The sequence below is a fragment of the Benincasa hispida genome, chromosome 11 (genome assembly GCF_027475165.1).
Source record: "Benincasa hispida cultivar pf3 chromosome 11, pf3_genome.v1.1, whole genome shotgun sequence".
Classification (NCBI taxonomy): Eukaryota; Viridiplantae; Streptophyta; class Magnoliopsida; order Cucurbitales; family Cucurbitaceae; genus Benincasa; species Benincasa hispida.
Window position 1 is genome coordinate 7,244,672 of NC_143488.1, and position 12,483 is coordinate 7,257,154.

At 34.7% G+C, this 12,483-nt stretch overlaps 1 long non-coding RNA gene across 5 annotated transcripts; it reads left to right on the forward strand.

Moving 5' to 3' along the window:
• The first annotated feature begins 996 nt into the window (after positions 1-996).
• Positions 997-3,525, forward strand: LOC120069240 (uncharacterized). Of its 5 annotated transcripts, none has more exons than XR_005479479.2 (3): positions 1,011-1,302; positions 1,728-2,448; positions 2,563-3,525. It is a non-coding gene; the product is annotated as an uncharacterized LOC120069240 (long non-coding RNA). The 5 variants fall into 5 exon arrangements; XR_005479478.2 differs by having other exon boundaries at positions 1,022-1,302; positions 2,086-2,448; XR_016524671.1 differs by having other exon boundaries at positions 997-1,302; positions 1,728-3,525.
• The last annotated feature ends 8,958 nt before the right edge of the window (positions 3,526-12,483 follow it).

The window sequence follows — 12,483 nt, forward strand, 5'->3', positions numbered from 1 at the left end:
GACCTAAATCCTAAGTGAATTGTGAATTCCTGCCTATGAAGGCAATCTTTTGATTTGTATGGGTGAGAGTGGTCAAATTGTCAACTCAATATGCCTACCATTTTGGAGATTCGTCTTATTGGGGAGCTGGGAACATCTACACAAGACGAAATTCACTCATTTCCTGATGTTGGGGTAAGTAGATAAATTACTCTCTTAAGGGTTGATTCTAGGGCTTAAACATTGTGGTCACACCCTCTCTTGGCTTGAGAGGGACTTGGTCATAGTTGGACTATGACTTATTGTTCATTAGAAGGATCGGTGGTACTTAAGGAGTTAGATGTAACTATATGGACAAAATGGTAATTCTGGCCAGTTGTACTTACGAGCAATTTGTGAAGAGTCATCGCACTATTGACTGGTTATATCTAATAGACACAAAAATTTATCTATAGTGCGAAGAGTGCAGTTGTCAGTCTTTAATGGAGTGACCGGTAGTTAATGGATGTTGGGTAATATAATTAAAAAGTTTAATCAATTATCCAAGTACCATTGGAGTTTTAATCTATAGGTCCATAGGGTCCCCTCTATTGCTCAATAAAGATTATTGATAATTAATTTTGGACTAGTTTGAATTGTTCAAAATAATTGAGGGAATTAATTATATGTGATATAATTGATATAATGTATTTGATACATTATAATATAAAGTTTATTTGAGAGGAATTAAATATTTGAATATGATTCAAATATTAATTATATGGATGCGATTCATATAATTAAATTTAGTATAAATGTGATTTATATTAAAAATCATAAGTAATTGAAAGAATTAAAACTATAACTTATATTGTATTTGATACAATTTAAAAACTATAGGTTATATATTATATTTGATATAACATATAGTGTGTGTATATATAGTAAGTTGATTTATATGTATAATTATTAATTAAATTAAATTAATTTTAATTTAATTAATGGGAGGGAGTTACAACTTCTTCCCCTTAATTCTCTTAATTCAAAGTTGTAGTTGACGTTTTCATTAGTCTTCTTCCTCTGTTTTTAGAGAGAGTTTTCTCTTTCTCCAAGAAAAATAAAGAAAAGAGAAGAGTTCTCTTCTCTCTCTCATCTTCTCCTCCCTTTTCCCAAAAAGTACAGAACCCACCACTCCTGCATATTCTCATTCTCTAAGAAGAATATATGAGATTCTCTCGTGGTGGTGACCATTTGTTTTGCTGGAAGTTTTTGGAGATTGAGATCCAGAACGAAGGGTTCGTGATCTGGATTGAAGGAATTCGTGAAGACCATTTGGCTTCAAGGGTTAGTTGTTTCATTCCTAATTCTCTTCTTAAAATGCATGTTATAGAATTTTATTGTAAAGCATAATATTTTGTCTTTGATTTGTAAATTGGGATTATGTAAAAAATAATAATAATAATAATAATAAAAAAGGATTAAAATTGGGACTGCCCCACTTTCTGCACAAGGATCTTCACTAGTTTCCTTCATGTTCTTCACTTCGTGGTGTTCTGATTTTTTTTATTAATGCACATTGTGATTGATTTTAACAAAAAAAAAAAAAAATCAATTAATTTCATTCGTACATGAAACTTTCTTCTAATTAATTTCATTCGTAAATAAAAAATGGGATGAGAATTTGTTTCGCTTCGATTGTTTTCACTTTCGCTTTTATCATTTAAATAAAAAATTCAATTATCTCATTTATTCTTTACCTAACAACATAGTCTTTATTCTTCATTGGGGGCGATGGCAATAATTATAAGAGGCAATCCTGTAAATAACATGAAGAGCAAGGGCAAAGAAGACAATCCATCAAAAACTATCCTAACAAACATCAACAAAATCACATGATGGCTCCCTCTCTTTATTTGACAAGTGTACATCTACTTTAATTTAAGATTCGTTTATTATTTCTTGTGTAAAAAGGTGAAACCCTAGCTTTTGTGAATTTTCCTCTATATAAAAGGAAACTTTTTCCTTCCTCGTTTAATAAAAGAGAAAAAGACAGCACTAAAACCCTTGGGTAATATCGTGATCTTTTAGATTTTTTTCCTTTTTTTTTAATTTTTGTTTTGGTATCAGAGAAATCTATGGTCCTCGCCTTGTGAGTCACCCCGTCTACTATGAGTCAATCCATGCTCTTCTTTAGCAGCCCTCATCTTAACCAACTGATTAACAAGGTTACCTCAATAAAGCTGGAATGGGGTAATTGTCTACTGTGGAGGAACTTCGCTTTACCTATCCTAAGAAGCTGTCGATTGAAATCATGTCTCATTGGTGAGAATGTTTGTCCACCAAAGTGCCTCGATTCCTCCTCCAATCCCATACGTAGTTGTTTCACAACCTGCAATAGGAGTCATCTCCGAAGGATCGTCATCTACTACAGCACCAGAAATACCCTAAATTGGCACATCCCTTGCATCAAGCTCCACCTCCTCTCAAAAGGTAAATCCTCTTTATAAATCTTGGATTGCATCATATCAGTTATTAATTAGTTGGTTGTATAACTCTATGAGTTCCAAGTTATGGGCTATGAAAACTCAATGGATTTGTGGGCAGCAATACAAGAGTTGTTTGGTGTACAGTCCAGGGCCGAAGAAGATTTTTTTTCGTTAAGTGTTTCGACAAACCCATAAAGGATCTCTCAACATGTCGGAATATTTGAGAATAATGAAGATGCACACGTAACCTTGAGCAAACAACGAGTCTTGTCCCTACAAGAGCCTTAATATCCCAAATCCTTTTGAGATTAGATGAAGAATATAATCCAAGGCAGGCCTAGTATCTCATGGTCTGATGTGCACAATGAGCTCCGTGTGTTTGAGAAAAGGTTAGACTATCAAACCTCTCAGAAGAACTCAATTTCTTTTAACAACTCTCCTTTTGTGAATGTAGCAAGTAGTACCATTTAGAAGAACTCCAATGGAAATAGGCAACGTGGAAACAATGGTCAAAGTAGCAGACAACAACTTAATAACTATCACAAAAATCAAAGAGGAGGAGGTGGACGAAACCATGGCAGAAACCGACCGATTTATCAAGTTTGTGGCAGGTATGGACACTCTGCTGATGTTTGCTATCACCGTTATGATAAGGAGTTTTGTAAGTCCAGCAAATGAAGCCAAAGGAGGTACTTCAATGCAACAAGTTGCTAAAAACCAGAACACTCCTCCCTTTGCTTTTGCTGCTCAGAACACCCTGTTTTCTTTTCCTCCAACTCATAACACTGCTACAAATCCTTAAACCACCATTGATCCAAATTGGTATATGGATAGTGGAGCGACCAGTCATGTGACTGAAGACTATAACAACATGGCTCAGACGTCTGACTATGGAGATGCAAATAGTTGTTAGAAATGGTAATGCATTAAATATATCCCACATTGGTAAAGCATGTTTAAAAATTGATAATGGCTCCCTTACTCCTGAAAATATTCTATGTGTTCCTGAAATAGCAAATACTTTAGTAAGTGTATCCAAATTAGCTAAAAATAATGATGTTTTTGTTAAGTTCCATGCTAATATTTGGCTTGTGAAGAATATTGATACGGGTAGAGTGGTGCTGAAGGGGGACCTTGAGAATGGGCTCTACAAGCTGAATACAAGAGGTTTTGTTATTGGAAATGCTTCAGGTGTTGCTTGAAAAAGCACTAGGATGACTCGTCACTTGATATACGGATGTTAAACGGAAAGCATTAACAATCACTGAAACAACAAAAATACTAATAACAAGTAAACAAGTAGAGAAACACAGAAGTTAATAACCCAGTTTGGTGACGAACCACCTACATCTGGGGGGCAGTGTGCCCAGGAAAGAGAATCCACTAATATTAAAGAGTTAAGTAGTTTACAATGCAGTACTTATCTGTAATACATGATCACTACAGTGACTCACGTAGAGCTCAACTCACTAATCACCTAGGCTCCCCTAGAAGTGAGACTTCTTTAAAGTGTACTTTGTTGGAAAGGTATCAGCACGCAGTGGAAGCGAAGAGAATCGATAAGCACTCTAATTAATTAATTTTGGCATAAAAGAAAACATGCTTAAATAGAATTTTGGCATAAAAGAAAACATGCTTAAACAGAATTTAATGGGTTTCAAGACATACCTTTGAAGAACCTTTGAAATCTTGATTTTTAACGCAAAATCCTCCAAATCTTTGTGCATACCACCACAAGATCTTCCCTACTATTCTCTTTATAAGCTGGAAAGGGAACTTGGAGAATGCTCACTGCAACAACCCAAATGAAGAACACTTTCTTCTACCCGAATTTTCAGAAAAATTCAATCGGTTGCCATCCTTCAACTTCACTCCAATCTCTTCAATATATTGTAGACTATCATGCAAAAAGATTTGCTGCATGAGTCATGCTTGGAGTAATTGAAGGTTGAAGATAATGGGTTCTTTGTGAGCAACTTTGAAGATGAAGATGAAAAATCAAAATTTTCCTTTTTGTGTAATTTTCTATTTCCAAAATCTAAAATTTATTTTAAAATGATATTTTATTTCTAAAATCAAAATTTATTAATTTTACAAATTAATTTCATAAATTAATTTTCAAATAAAATCAATAAATAATTATTTAAACTTTTTAAATAATTTTAATTAATTTAATATCCAATATTAAATTAATTTTTACACAAATCCATTTTTATATATTTAAATCATATTTAAATATATATTCTTCAGTTCTGTTTGATCCTAATTTGAACGTTTCAAATTAACTTATCACGCTACTCTAGAGCTAATCCATTTCCGAGCTAGTAGGGGGACCTTGTGGACCTACAGATCATGGGCTCCAACGATCCGAGATTAATCGGCTAAACTCATTAGATCGATCTAACCCCCATTTGTTAACTAATGGGTCACTCTACTAAAGCCCATAGTTGAACTCCTCTCACGGTAAATATATTATGTCCACTCGATATAACCATGATTAGTAAGTCAACCCTTCCCAGGTTATTCCTAATAACGGCTGGGTCAAATCTCTGTTTTACCCCCGAAATTACCTTTTGTTCCTTAAATCCCCACTGTTCCCCTAATGAACAATTGTTTTGTGATCCAATCAACAAAACAAAATCCCTCTCAGGCCAGTGAAAGGGTGGGGCCCCTTGTTCATGACCCAGAATCAACACTTAAGAGAACAACCTCTATAATATCCCTAATAGCAGGTAGAAGTGAATTCTGTCTTGCACCCTGTGTCCCCAACTATCTATCCAGTCTTACCCCTGAAATGGAAGGTTTATTGAGCTGACGCTGTTGAGCCAATCCTCACCTATGCAAATCCAAGGATAATTCCAAATAAACAGGAGTTCATAGTTAGCTCGGGACTAAGGTCAAGTTACCTAGGTCATCGCTTTAAAATAGTCAATTTTAAATAGTAAACAACGTTATAAGTAAGAGTGACTAATTTCGTGATCCGATCTTGTACAAATCCTTTTGCACAAGGACACCCCCACTCCTCATGTCCTAACATGAATGAATTAGGATCACTTCGTTTGTAGCACTTTACAATTCATTGTAATAACTACAGAGCATGCCGCATCCAATAGTGTTACCAGAATAAGGTATCCAATCTTATTCATATATTATAGATCATTTTGACTATTTACTCGAACCTAATCCACTTTTATGTCTTCACATAAAGTTCAAGTACTCATCCAATAGTCAAGGGACTTTTAGGTTTATTGGATTTCTGTTAAGCAATACATCTATTCAATAACACACCTTATTGAATTTTTCAGAATAAGTTCCATTGTTTACATACCATGAGTTTTAGGACATAAAACCCAACATACTTAGAATTCCCCTAAGCTTGACAATAATAATGTTGATCAGCTCGACATCCAACAATGAGTGAGACTCCTCTCACGATGATATCTTTTCTCAAGTCAACGAACTCCCTTCACTGAAGAATCTTAGGATCCCTCTAAGATGGAGAACTCTTTCTCCGAAGCTAAATCTTAGGCTCTCTCTAAGATTGAGAATCCCTTCTCTGGTAGCAATGGCCTAGGCTCCCCCTAAATCTTAATTTACTTCAGCTTGTTACACTTCAACGGTTGAAGAACTTGCACAGTGGGATGAAGAGCAGCCAGGAAGAACATAACGATGCATAACAAGGGGTGTAGAGTAGAAAACGTCTTGCTTGATTAACAAAAAATGGAAACCCTAAATGATCAGTATAATTCTCCTTTAATAATTGTGTCCAAGAAAGGAAAAAATCCCCATTTGGAATAGGTAGATCGCATTTCGATAAAGGAAAATACCAGACAAAATACTACACCTGGATATTTCCATGTAAGAAAAATATTCTGCAAGAAGATACTCTGATGTCACAGATAGATGTTAAGACTTTATTCGAGACATTTGCATACATCACTGTCTTAAAAAAATATAAAGCCAACTAAACAAGACTCTAACAAATTCCCCATTTGGCTTATATTTTTTTTATAGGCAGAACAAAAACCAACAACCAATTATCAATAAGAAAAGGATGTCTGAAATAAACGCTTGACAAAAAGTATAACACCATTGGGAACAACATAAAAAAAGCCCAAACAACAAGGGCTTCCAGAATAAAAGAAACCATAAACCAAGAATCTAAAGCAATACCAAATCAAAAATAGATTTAACAAAATATTAAACAACAAAACCAAACTAGGAGCAAACCAAACACAACACCCACAACCAAACACTCCCACTTTTTGGCTGTAAACAAAATCAACTCCTCGGTTGAGAAGAAGATGCTTCTCCATCCTTGGACAAGATAGACCCCATAATCTGAAGAACCTCATGTTGGTTTTTATGTCCTAAAAACTCGCAGTTTGTAAAATGATAAACATTTTCTATTATCAATATACTTATTATTGATCTTATAAATTGTATGAAAGTCTAAATCCAATAAACTAAGACCCATGACTATTGTATGAGTACTTGAACTTTATGTGGAGACATAAGAGTGGATCGGGTTCGAGTAAATAGTCAAAATGATCTATGGTACATGAATGAGGTTGGGTACCTTATTCTGGTAACACCATTGGATACGGCTTACTCTGTAGTTGTTATAAAGAGTTGTAAAGTGCTACATACGATGTGATCCTAATTCGTACATGTTATGACATGAGAAGTGGGGGCGTCCTATGCAATGAGTTTGCATAAGATCCGGGTCAAGAAATAAGTCAGTTTTACTTTATAACATTGTTTACTGTTTAAGACTGACTATTTCACCTAAATGACCTAAGTAACTCGATCTTAATCCTGAGTTAACTATGAACTCCTGTTTATTCGGGATAGCCCTTAGATTTGCATAGCTAAGGGTTGGCTCAACATTGCCGGCTCAATAAGACTCCCATTTCAGGGTTAAGACCGGATAGATAGCTGGGGACATAGGGTGCAAGACGGAGTTCACGCCTACCCAATTTAGGGTTAGAAGAAAGGTTGTTCTCTCAAGTACTGAATCCAGGTCTTGAACAAGGGGCCTCACCCTCTCACTGGGGTGAGGGAGTTTGGTTTGGTGATTGGATCACAAACCAGTTGTTCATTAGAGGATCAGTAGAGACTTGAGGAATAAGACATAATCTCGGGGGTAAAACAGATATTTGACCCAGCCGTTATTACGAACAACCTGTGAAGGGTCGACTTGCTGATTATGGTTAAATCATGTGGACATAATATATCTACAGTGAGGGGAGTGCAACTATGGACTTTAATGGATGACCCATTAGTTAACGAATGGAGATTAATCTGGTCTAATGAGTTTAGCCAATTAATCTCTGGAGCCCATGATCTATAGGTCTGCAAGGTCCACCTATTAGCTCGTAACAAACTAGCTCTAGAATAACGTGATAAGCTAATTTGAAACGTTCAAATTAGAATTGAGAGAATTAGTAATTATATGAGATATAATTATGTTTAATTTTAGAATTAAACGGTAGAGGAGAATTTATATATTTAAATATGATTTAAATATATCAAGATGGATATGCGTTAAAATTAATTTAATATTTGATATTAAATTAATTAAGTTTTATTTATTAATTCATTTATGAAATTAATTAATTTTTTTTTCATTTTTTAAAAATAAAATAGATTTTTAAATCAAAATTTTATTTTTGAATAAAATTGAAAAAAGAAAAGAAAACAAAAACACAAATGGAAAAATGGATTTTTCCATTATCCATCACTTAACTAGCTCACTCATGTTGCATTATCTTGCCTTTGTCTTCTCTAAGCATGAGCTGCAACTCATGTAGCTCTTCTCGCATGTTGATCTGCAATATAATGAGAAGATTGGAGTAAAAATCGTGCATGCAATCAAAAGGTTTTTGAGAGAAAAACTGATTGAAGAAAGGTTCTTCAACCTTGTTGCAGTAGTGAGCTTTTCTTCTTCATCCCTTGATTCAAGCTTGTTTTGAGTCCCACAACTCAATCTAAAGCACCAAGAGAATAATGGGGAAGATCTTGAGGTGGTCTACAACAAGATATGTAGAAGATTGCAGCTGAAGATGGAGCTTTAAAGAAGTTCTTCAAGAGGTATGTCTTAAAACCCATTTTTCTGCAGAAACATGCATTATATTATGCCAAAATTAGTGAATTTGAATGTTTAGATGATCCTTATTCTTTTGCTGCATTTGATACAATCCTACACCTCATCAACCTTAGTCTTTCTCTCTTGAAGTTTATGCATTACAGACTTAGGGTTACAAGATTCATTTGGGAGTAGGTGTAAGATATGTCTACCAAAAGAAGAATCAATTAAAGCTCTACTTGGACCATGAAGATGATGAGTCGTGGTGTTAGTATCTAGATCAGGAACATGGTGTCCTAGCAGAAGCTTTGGGTTGATGGAGAAGAGACTTGGAGAAGACCCAATAGGTTCTACGGGAGATAGAAGATCAGGCTTCTGGGATAGTAGAATACCGCAGATAAGGCGAGGAAAGGAAATAGGCAACTTTAGAGTTGTGGAACTAAAATGCCTTTTAATCTAGTTCAGCATAATCACACCATAATTGAACTGAGCTTGAGTCTCTATTTGATACAACAAGGTTGCAAGAGCAATGGATAAGCCCGATTTGTGAAAGATGGGTCCCAATTATAAATGTCAATCTTGTGCAGTAGAGCATATTTAACATTCAAAACAGTTGTTGGCAATTGACCCCTTCATGGCCAAATGGAACGGGCCCCTCCAGTCAGTTCAAATACTAAATCTCTGAGGGAAGGACACTGTTCCTTCACATTCTTAAGCACATTTCAATGCAAAAATTGATTGGTCACAGCAGTAGAGAAAATAAATGGATGACGTCTAATATGCACCCTCTGGTAATCTGGGCTGGCTGAATCTACGAAACTAGAGGGAAGATTCACAATAAACTCATAAACAAGATGAAGATAGTAGAGACAAGTTCAAAACAGTCCGTTCAAGTCCAACACCATGGATCAACTCCATAAGCTCAACACATTCTTGAGTATGGTTAGATAAGTCTTTCTCATCCACAATTTTGCACTTAACAACATACTTTCATAGACTGGCACCCTCCTCAGAGTAGAAGGAAACACCATCTAATAGAATAAAGGGAACGTTGGAAGTAGCTTATTGTTTTCTTTTGGCCTAAGAAGGGGCTCTAGTGACATGAGCAGAATCAGTATCATCATTGTCTAAGGTTCTTTTGAAACCTCAGTCTGAAGTTTCTTCAGAAGTAGATTTCTTAGATTCATTCTCAGACATCTTAGATAAGGCATCTGTTGGGGTTGATGCCCTAAATCTCGTGAGTTCTTTAGTTTGTAATTGTAATATACAAACATTTTATTTATTTAATAAAATATGAGATGTTTTATTCAAAATTTAGTAATATTAACCCACAAACCAATAAACTAACATCCAAGGTTATCATCTATAGCTTAAACATGTATGTAGAGATATACAAGTGGATCATGTTTAAGTGATAACCCAAATGGTCTGTAATAGATGGATAAGGTTGGGTACCCTATCCTGATGACACTACGAATATGGCCCGCTTTATAGATGTTACAATTTTTTTAAAGTGCTATAAATGACCCGATCCTGATCATTGATGTAGAGACATGTCAGTGGGGGTATTGTATACAAAGGAGTTTGTATAAGACCGGACCACGAAATGACTAGTCTCATTATATAACACCGTTCATAATAGAGACTTACATTTCACCAGAATGACCATAGGTGACATGACCTGAATCTGAGTGAGTTGTAAACTCCTACATGTGAAGGCAGTCCTTTGATTTGTATGGGTGAGAGTGGCCAGATTGCCGACTCAATAAACCTATCATTGTAGGGATTTGGTCGATTAGGGAGTTGGGAACACAACTACACAAGATGGAATTCACTCATTCCCTGACGTTTAGGTAAGTAGATAAATTGTTCCCTTAAAGGTTGATTCTAGAGCTTAAACAATGTGGCACCACACCCTTTTTTGGCCTTAGAGGGGTTTGGTCAAAGTTGGACTATAACTTATTGTTCATTAGAAGGATCCGTGGTACTTAAGGAATTAGATGTAACTATAGGGGAAAACCGGTAATTTTGGCCTAGCTGTACTCACGAGCAATTTGTGAAGGGTTATCGCACCGTTGATTGTTTATATCCAATGGACACAAAAATATATCTATAATGCGAAAAGTGCAACTGTCAGTCTTTAGTGGAGTGACCGACAGTTAATAGATGTTGGGTAATTTAATTAAAGAGTTTAATTAATTATCTAAGTACTATTGGAGCTTCAATCTACAAGTCCATAAAGTCCCCTCTGTAACTCAATAGGGATTATTGAGAATTAATTTTGGATTAATTTGAATTGTTCAAATTAATTAAGGGAATGAATTATATGTGATATAATTAATATAATGTATTTGATACATTAAAATATAAAGTTTATTTGAGAGGAAATAAATATTTGAATATGATTTAAATATTAATTATATGGGTTGGATTCATATAAATATATTTAATATAAATGTGATTTATATTAAATACCACATGTTAATGAGAGAACTAAACTATAGGTTATATTGTATTTGATACAATATATAATTATAGGTTATGTGTTATATATGATATAACATATAGTTATGTATATATATATATATATATATATATATATATTTGTTTAAATTAAAATTAATTTAATTTAATTTCAATTTTAATTTTAAATTTAAAAGGGAAAACAACTTCCCTCCCCTTAATTCTCTCTAGATCCCATGTAGAGAGTGGGAAGTGGGTGAGAGAGAATTTTTCACGAAAAATTTTCTTTTCAATTTTCTATCTTCTTCTTTATAGAGGAGAAAAAAACGACCGTGAAAAAAAAAATACTTCTGTATTATCTGAAAAATCTCCCTGCAAAAGTTTTTCTTTTCTCTAATTCTACTCTCCCTCTCCCAAAATCTTAGAACCCACACACTCTTTAGAAGTCTCACTTATGGTGGTGCTCCTTGGAATTTTGTTCGTTGGATCGTGACTGGAAGAGGATTTGTGAAAAAACCGTTGTGATCTTTAAGGGTATGGTTTCTTCTCCCCTTTTTTCTCTTTTAATGCATGCTGTAAAATTTTCAATTAATGCATAATTTCTTTTTGAATTTTGTAATTTCATTGTTCCATAAAAAAATTGAAAATTGGGTTGATCCCCTTTCCGCTACAAAACTTCACAGCTCCTTCAGCATCAACATTTGCATTAACATTATCAGAATGACCAGCATCAAGTACGATTTTTCTTGATCGAAGCTCTGCGATAGTAATTCGTCTTCATTGTCTTTGTCATTAGAATGAGCAGAACGAGGAGAATTCACATGACTTCGATCGTTGGAGTTAATAACATTCTTAGATAAAATAGCAAGTTTCACATTCTCAGTAATCTCAGTAGTCAACAAATCATTAGTCCCAAGTATTTGATTTTGTAAAGAGGTAGACTCAGTCAGAGCCTTGACATTCTCTGCAACAATTTAAGCCTCTTCACTAGGCCCAGTACTAGTCACAACCGGAATCGCAAGGACATTTAGAGAATCAATAGCATCAAGCACGGAGGAAACATAAACAATATTTTCAACAACAAACTTTAAAATATTTTCTTCAGAGACATTCACACCTTCAATTTCAATCAATTCAACAGTAGTCTCAACAGTGCTCCCAAAAGGGACAGACAATAATCAAACTCAAAACCACCAGGAAGAGCAATATTTTCTCCCACAACAGTATCAAAAGCATGTATAGTAGAGCCAATAGTACCAACACCAGATACATGATTTTCATCAGAAATAATCTACTCTTGAAAACCCTAGCTTCTACTTGATCATTGATAGATGCACTTCAACCAACATTAGGGTTTCTAAGTAGTGCTATTAACACATGCATGTTACTTGGGGAATCATTAGAAGAGGACTTATCTATTTCGAGAAAAATTTCTACCTTAGCACCAACTAGATCAATCATTGTGAGAGATGATAAACTTACCTTTTC